The 6994-nt window shown below is 40.1% G+C and overlaps 1 long non-coding RNA gene across 1 annotated transcript in view; it reads right to left on the bottom strand.

Moving 5' to 3' along the window:
• Window positions 1-4097: 4097 nt before the first annotated feature.
• The window catches only part of LOC111095354, a 52976-nt gene continuing 50079 nt past the window's right edge, over window positions 4098-6994 (bottom strand). Inside the window, exon 4 of the long non-coding RNA XR_005356328.1 lies at window positions 4098-4272. This is a non-coding gene — a long non-coding RNA (uncharacterized LOC111095354). The remainder of the gene's footprint in view (window positions 4273-6994) is intronic.

Genomic DNA, 6994 nt, shown 5'->3' with positions numbered 1-6994 from the left:
CTTTCATCCAATTTGAGTTAATCTTTGTGTATGGTGTAAGAGAATAGTCTAGTTTCATTTTTCTGCATGTGGATGTCCAATTTTCCCAGCACCATTATTGAAAAGACTGTCATTCTTCCAGTGGATAGTCTTTCCTCCTTTATCGAACATTAGTTGACCATAAAGTTGAGGGTCCACTTCTGGATTCTCTATTCTGTTCCATTGATCTATGTGTCTGTTTTTGTGCCAGTACCACACTGTCTTGATGACCACAGCTTTGTAGTACAACCTGAAATCTGGCATTGTGATGCCCCCAACTATGGTTTTCTTTTATAATATTCCCCTGCCAATTCGGGGTATTTTCTGATTCCACACAAATCTTAAGATTATTTGTTCCAACTCTCTGAAGAAAGTCCATGGCATTTAGAAGTGATTGCATTGAATGTGTAAATTGCCCTGGGTAACATTGACATTTTCATAATATTAATTCTTCCAATCCATGAGCATGGAATATTTTTCCATCTCTTTGTGTCTTCCTCAATTTCTTTCAGAAGTGTTCTGTAGTTTTGAGGGTATAGATCCTTTACTTCTTTGGTTAGGTTTATTTCTAGGTATCTTATGCTTTTGGGTGTAAATTTAAATGGGACTGACTCCTTATTTTCTCTTTCTTCAGTCTCATTGTTAGTGTATAGAAATGCCACTAACTTCTGGGCATTGATTTTGTATCCTGTCACACTGCCAAATTGCTGTATGAGTTCTAGCAATCTTGGGGTGGAGGATTTTGGATTTTCTATGTAGAGTATCATGTCATCGGCGAAGAAGGAGAGTTTGACTTCTTCTTTGCCAATTTGAATGCCTTTAATGTCTTTTTGTTTTCTGATTGCTGAGGCTAGGACTTCCAGTACTATGTTGAATAGCAGTGGTGAGAGTGGACATCCCTGTCTTGTTCCTGATCTTAGGGGAAAGGCTCCCAGTGCTTCCCCATTGAGAATGATATTTGCTGTGGGCTTTTCATAGATGGCTTTTAAGATGCTGAGGAATGTTCCCTCTATCCCTACACTCTGAACAGTTTTGATCAGTAATGGATGCTGTATTTTGTCAAATGCTTTCTCTGCATCTATTGAGAGGATCATACGGTTCTTGTTTTTTCTCTTGCTGATATGATCAATCACATTGATTGCTTTACGAGTGTTGAACCAGCCTTGTGTCCCAGGGATAAATCCCACTTGTTCATGATGAATAGTCTTCTTAATGTATTGTTGGATCCTATTGGCTAGTAAATTGTTGAGAATTTTTGCATCCATGTTCATCAGGGATATTGGTCTATAATTCTCCTTTCTGGTGTGGTCTTTCTCTGGTTTTGGAATTAAGGTGATGCTGGCCTCATAGAATGAGTTCAGAAGTACTCCATCTCTTTCTATCTTTCCGAACAGCTTTAGTAGAAAAGACACGGTTTCTTCTTTAAACGTTTGATAGAATTCCCCTGGGAAGCCATCTGGCCCTGGACTTTTGTGTCTTGGGAGGTTTTTGATGACTGCTTCAATTTCCTCTCTGATTATGGCCTATTCAGGTTTTCTATTTCTTCCTGTTGTAGTTGTGGTAGTTTGTGGCAAGATACTCTAAGTGGAAAACCGCAAAGACCCCACCCGCAAATTGCTAGAACTCATACAGCAATTCAGCAAAGTAGCAGAATATAAAATCAATGCATAGAAATTAATTCCATTTCTTTGCAGTAACAATGAGACAGAAGAAAGAGAAATTAAGGAGTCAACCTCATTTATAATTGTATCAAAACCCATAAGATACTTAAGAATAAACCCAAAGAGGCAAAGGTTCTGTGAAGACATCTGTGAAGACTGAGAAAAAGAAAGAAACAAAAGGCATCCAAGGGGGAGGGTCCCCGCGAGGAGCCGGACTAAGGCCGTGAGGCAATAGCTCCCAGGACAGGAAAGCTCCATCCCAGAGACGCAGGAGCTTCACCCATCTTCCGTGATGGAAAGGCGCTCGCAGGAGCCTGGGCAGGATCCCAGGAGGGGCGGGGATGCCCTCAGGCTCCCGGGGTCACTAACAGAGGAACTGTGCCCCGGAGAGAGCACCACACCCCGCAGCCGAGCTCCCTAAAGGGCTGCAGTGCACCCGGGGTGAGGCCCGGCAGCAGCTCCGAGTCGGCTCAGGCGGCGCTGTGCGGAGGGAGCTACACCGCCCAGGAGCGTGATTCCAGCAGCACAGGCCCCGGAGCCCGGGGCGCTGGGGGACACAGACCAGGATCTTGTGCTCCCCCCAGACAGGCATAGGCGGGGAGGACACAGGACAGCAAGGACGCTCCTGCCGCTGGGCAGCTCTGAGCTGTGCAGATGGGCGCCCCCCATTCCCGGAGCATCCAGGCCCCTGCCAACTGGGAGCTGTGGTAGTTACTGCAGGAGCTGACTCTAGGGTTGGAGAGCTGGCCGCAGCCACTGTTGTTCCTCCTGGGGCCTCACAGGATAAACAACTCCCATTGAGCCCTGCACCAGGCAGGGGGTTGAGCAACTATATGGACAAACACTTGGGACGTTTGTGTCTCTGCTTTTAAAGGTGCTGTGATGGACAGCTGGCATGTCAGGGCTCCAAAGGATTGGATGGCTTGAAGTGCTAGCAGTTACCTGAGCAGAATCTGTTGGCTGCCTCTGTACCTATCTCACTGTAAAATTGATGCTATTGTCTGTTCTGTTTCTTCTCCAGGGAGCTTCTCTAACACCCCCCTCCCAGCCACCCCCCCGGTAGTGGAGATTCTGGTGCTTGGGTAGTCGTGGATTTCTGTTGGACATTCGAATGTGACAAACAAGCCAGCACGACATGGGAAATACTACATGTGGAATGTACACGTTTCCAGGGGGAGCATTGTCAGTCGAGAGGGTTGAAATGATTTCCTTCCTGGCAAAAATAAACACGTGAAACACTCACACCTGAGAATCAGACTACTTTGCCACTTTGGTTGCATTTTATTTCTTTTTGTTGCCTGATTGCTGATGCTAGGACTTCTAGTACTATGTTGAACAACAGTGGTGAGAATGAACATCCCTGTCATGTTCCTGACCTTAGGGGAAAAGCTCGCAGTTTTTCTCTAATTGAGAATTCTATTCACTGTAGGCTTTTCATATATAACTTTCATGATATTGAGGTATGTTTCCTATATCCTTACATTGTGTAGAGTTTAAACAAGAAGTGATGCTGTATTCTGTCAAATACTTTTTCTGCATCTATTGAGATGATCATATGGTTCTTGTCCTTTCTTGTATTAATGTAGTATATAACATTGATTGATTTGTGAATGTTGAAGCACCTTTGCAGCCTAGGAATAAATATCACTTGGATATGGTGAATAAACCTTTTAATGTACTGTTGGATCCTATTGGTTGATATCTTGGTGAGTATTTTGGTATCCATGTTCATCAGGGATATTGGTCTGTAATCCCCCTTTTTGGTGGGTTCTTTTCAGGTTTGGGGATCAAGGTAATGCTGACCTCATAGAATGAGTTTGGAACTTTTCCTTCCATCTCTATTTTTTGAAACAGCTTCATAATAATGGATATTCTTGGGGCATCCCCAGTGGCTCAGCGGTTTGGTGCTGCCTTAAACCCAGGGCATGATCCGGGAAATCCGGGATTGAGTCCCACATTCAGCTCCCTGCATGGAGCCTGCATCTCCCTCTGCCTGGGTCTCTGCCTCTCTCTGTGTGTGTGTCTTTAATGAACAAATAAAATCTTTTTAAAAATAGATATTATTTTTTAAATGTTTGGTAAAATTCCCCTGGGAAGACATCTGGCCCTGGACTCGTTTTTGAGAGATTTTTGATTGCTGCTTCAATTTCATTGCTGGTTATGGGTCTGCTCAAGTTTTCTAGTTCTTCCTGTCTCAGTTTTGGTAGTCTGTACATCTCTAGGAATGCATTCATTTCTTCCAGATTGCCTAATTTGTTGGCATACAGTTGTTCATAATATGTTCTTATAATTGTTTGTATTTCTTTGGTGTTGATTGTGTCACCTGTGAGACTCCCTCAAACTCATCAAACTTCAGGAACTTCAACCTATCAATTTTATCTTTTAGAATCTAAGGAAATGCTGGAACAGAAAAAGAAGTATTTTTCAAAATATGTGTTTATTTATTTGAGAAAGCGAGGTAGTATGAGCAGGGGAAGAGTCAGATGGTGAAGCAGATTCCTAGTTGAGTGGGGATCTTGACTCAATCCGGAGACTCCAGGATTATGACCCAAGCTGGAGACAGACGCTTAACCCACTGAGCCACCCAGGTACACTAGAAAAAGAAACATTTTTAGTACAACCCACTATGATTCACTAGAATGAACATAACATGTCAAATAGTTACCTCAGCTTCATTATAATGTTAAAATACCCACCCTGGGTAGGGCGTAAACTTCATTAGTATAACATACAAAATTTTATAGGCATGTCTTCTCAGTGCACACGTGCAACTTTATGCCTGCCTATTACCTGCAATGATAAGGCCTCTTCCTTGGAATATTCTTCCCAAACCCTAATGAAATGAGACTGCTTATCCCTGTTCAGAGAATAATGGCTTCGAAAATTATTCCCCATGATCTACTTATTTCCTGCAAATAAAGATGATGTTATGAGGCAACTCCAATTGGTATGGTCTATGTTGGTACCTAACCAAGAATCAGACTCACATTGGTTTGGCAACATTTCTTTATAAATCCCAGGTGTGGGTGTGGAAATACTGAAGGCTGACAAAGTTACAATCAACCTGTCCAGCATTTTATAGAATTTCTTTTTTTAAAAAGATTTTATTTATTTATTCATGAGAGACACAGAGAGAGAGACAGGCAGAGACACAGGCAGAGGGAGAAGCAGGCTCCATGCGGGGAGCATGACGTGGGACTTGATCCCGGGCTCCAGGATCAGTCCCTGGGCTGAAGGTGGCGCTAAACCGCTGAGCTACCAAGGCAGCCTATTTTATAGAATTTCTTAAAAATTCAAAAGCTTCATGTCTTTTGCCCATTTCATGATTGGATCATTTGTTTCTTTGCTGTTGAGTTTAATAAGTTCTTTCTAGATCTTGGAAACTAGCCCTTTATCTGATACGTCATTTGCAAATATCTTCTCCCATTCTGTAGGTTGTCTTTTAGTTTTGTTGACTGTATCCTTTGCTGTGCAAAAGCTTCTTATCTTGATGAAGTCCCAATAGTTCATTTTTGCTTTTGTTTCTTTTGCCTTTGTGGATGTATCTTGCAAGAAGTTACTGTGGCTGAGTTCAAAAAGGGTATTGCCTGTGTTCTCCTCTAGGATGAGCACTGGGTGTTATTCTGTATGTTGGCAAATTGAACACCAATAAAAAATAAATTTATTATTAAAAAATTCAAAAGCTTTTCCTTAAAATAGTAAGTAAAATAAGAAAAAATAGTAATCCACATAATATCAATACCAAAAATCTAAATATTCTTTACTACAGTGTAAAGAATTATGCACACATTAAATATGCCCTCTTTTGCTTTATTGAGTCTTGTGGAGACTAAAATCCAACAAAGACCACTAGGAAAACCTTGCCATCATTTTATGCTAGATAGATGGCTGTTTTTTAACTAATATGCAATATTTTCACATTCATTCATTCATTACTTTGTAAAATTTTTTGAGAATGTACTTTGTGTTAAAGATTATTAAGTAGATGAAGAGATAGGAAAGTAACCGACATGATTTCTTCCTTCAAATAACAGAGTAGGATGACAGATATATAAAGATCTTGTGAAACACAATATGACCAGTGCAATATAATAAAGGCAACATAACTCTAGTTTCTTTGGGAAATTCTTATTAAATATTTATACCTTCTAACAAAAATTCTCAGCCTCTTGAAATTTCCCAAATGATGAAAGCAAGAATAAAATTCCAGGCCTTCAGGAAATATCCCATTGATTGAATAATATTTCTGTTTCTAAAGCAAACTGCCTAGGGAAATAGCCTGATTAATAGATAACCTTGCTTTATGTTTCTAGCTGTGGAATAGTAGTTGAGTTCTAAATTATTAAATTGAAAGCAAAACAAAATCTGGTCAGCAAGAACACATGATAAGCATCAAAGGAAACTATTCTGTTTTAAAATGGCTCATTTCATGACTTCTCAGTTAACAAAATAACTGGGTTTTTGTTGTTGTTGTTGTTGTTATGTTATGTTGCTTTGGTAGCTATTTTGAATAAGTTCATAGAGATTACTTCAAATAATTTACAACACATAGCTCAAGACTCCCATTCCTTGATTTATACCTTTAATCAAATATCATGCTATCCAACTATGGTGAGATGAAAGGAGTAGTGACTCAGAATGTGATTGTTTTTCTCTATGCATCAGGAAATAATCCACTGTGAAGGTCTTACATGTCTCCATCCTTCTGCACCAGAAATTTCACCAAACGTTTTCAAGCACCAGAATGGGAATGTCCTTGGATTATACAAATAGTCTATACATGCTGCCAGTTATTGATTACCCAGATCAAAGATAAAGGGGACATAGAAGGTCATTGGAAACAGTTAAAGCCACACCCCATGCCCCCCAATTTCTCTATTAAAGTGTTTAAGCAGTGACGCAGTAAATAATTATTTTTTTCCTATTCCTTCTGATGTAAAATATAGCAAAATATTTTTATGCTAGTAGGAGTGAGGCAAGAGAAAAAGAAAGATAAATGGTATATATACAAGTGTATTTAATAGCTCTCTGCACTTCAAAATTACCTCTCTTGAGTATTAATAGCTACTGAATTGCTTAAGAGGCTCTAATGTAAACATAGAGGCAATCATCTCCAAAAGCACCATTGAAGAAACTTCTACACAGAACAATTTACTAGTTCATTTGTAAAGTGTCCAAAGAGATATGCAGACATCAACAATAAGCCAAGAAAAGTGAACCTTGGTCTAATAAAACAATTATTTTAGTGCTTCAAGTCACATAGTTACTACCTGAGGTCTGTAAACACTTTAACCTATATTTATGTGTTCCTATTC

The sequence above is a fragment of the Canis lupus genome, chromosome 3 (assembly GCF_011100685.1).
Source record: "Canis lupus familiaris isolate Mischka breed German Shepherd chromosome 3, alternate assembly UU_Cfam_GSD_1.0, whole genome shotgun sequence".
Taxonomy (NCBI): domain Eukaryota; kingdom Metazoa; phylum Chordata; class Mammalia; order Carnivora; family Canidae; genus Canis; species Canis lupus.
This window is presented reverse-complemented; position numbering and strand designations above follow the sequence as displayed.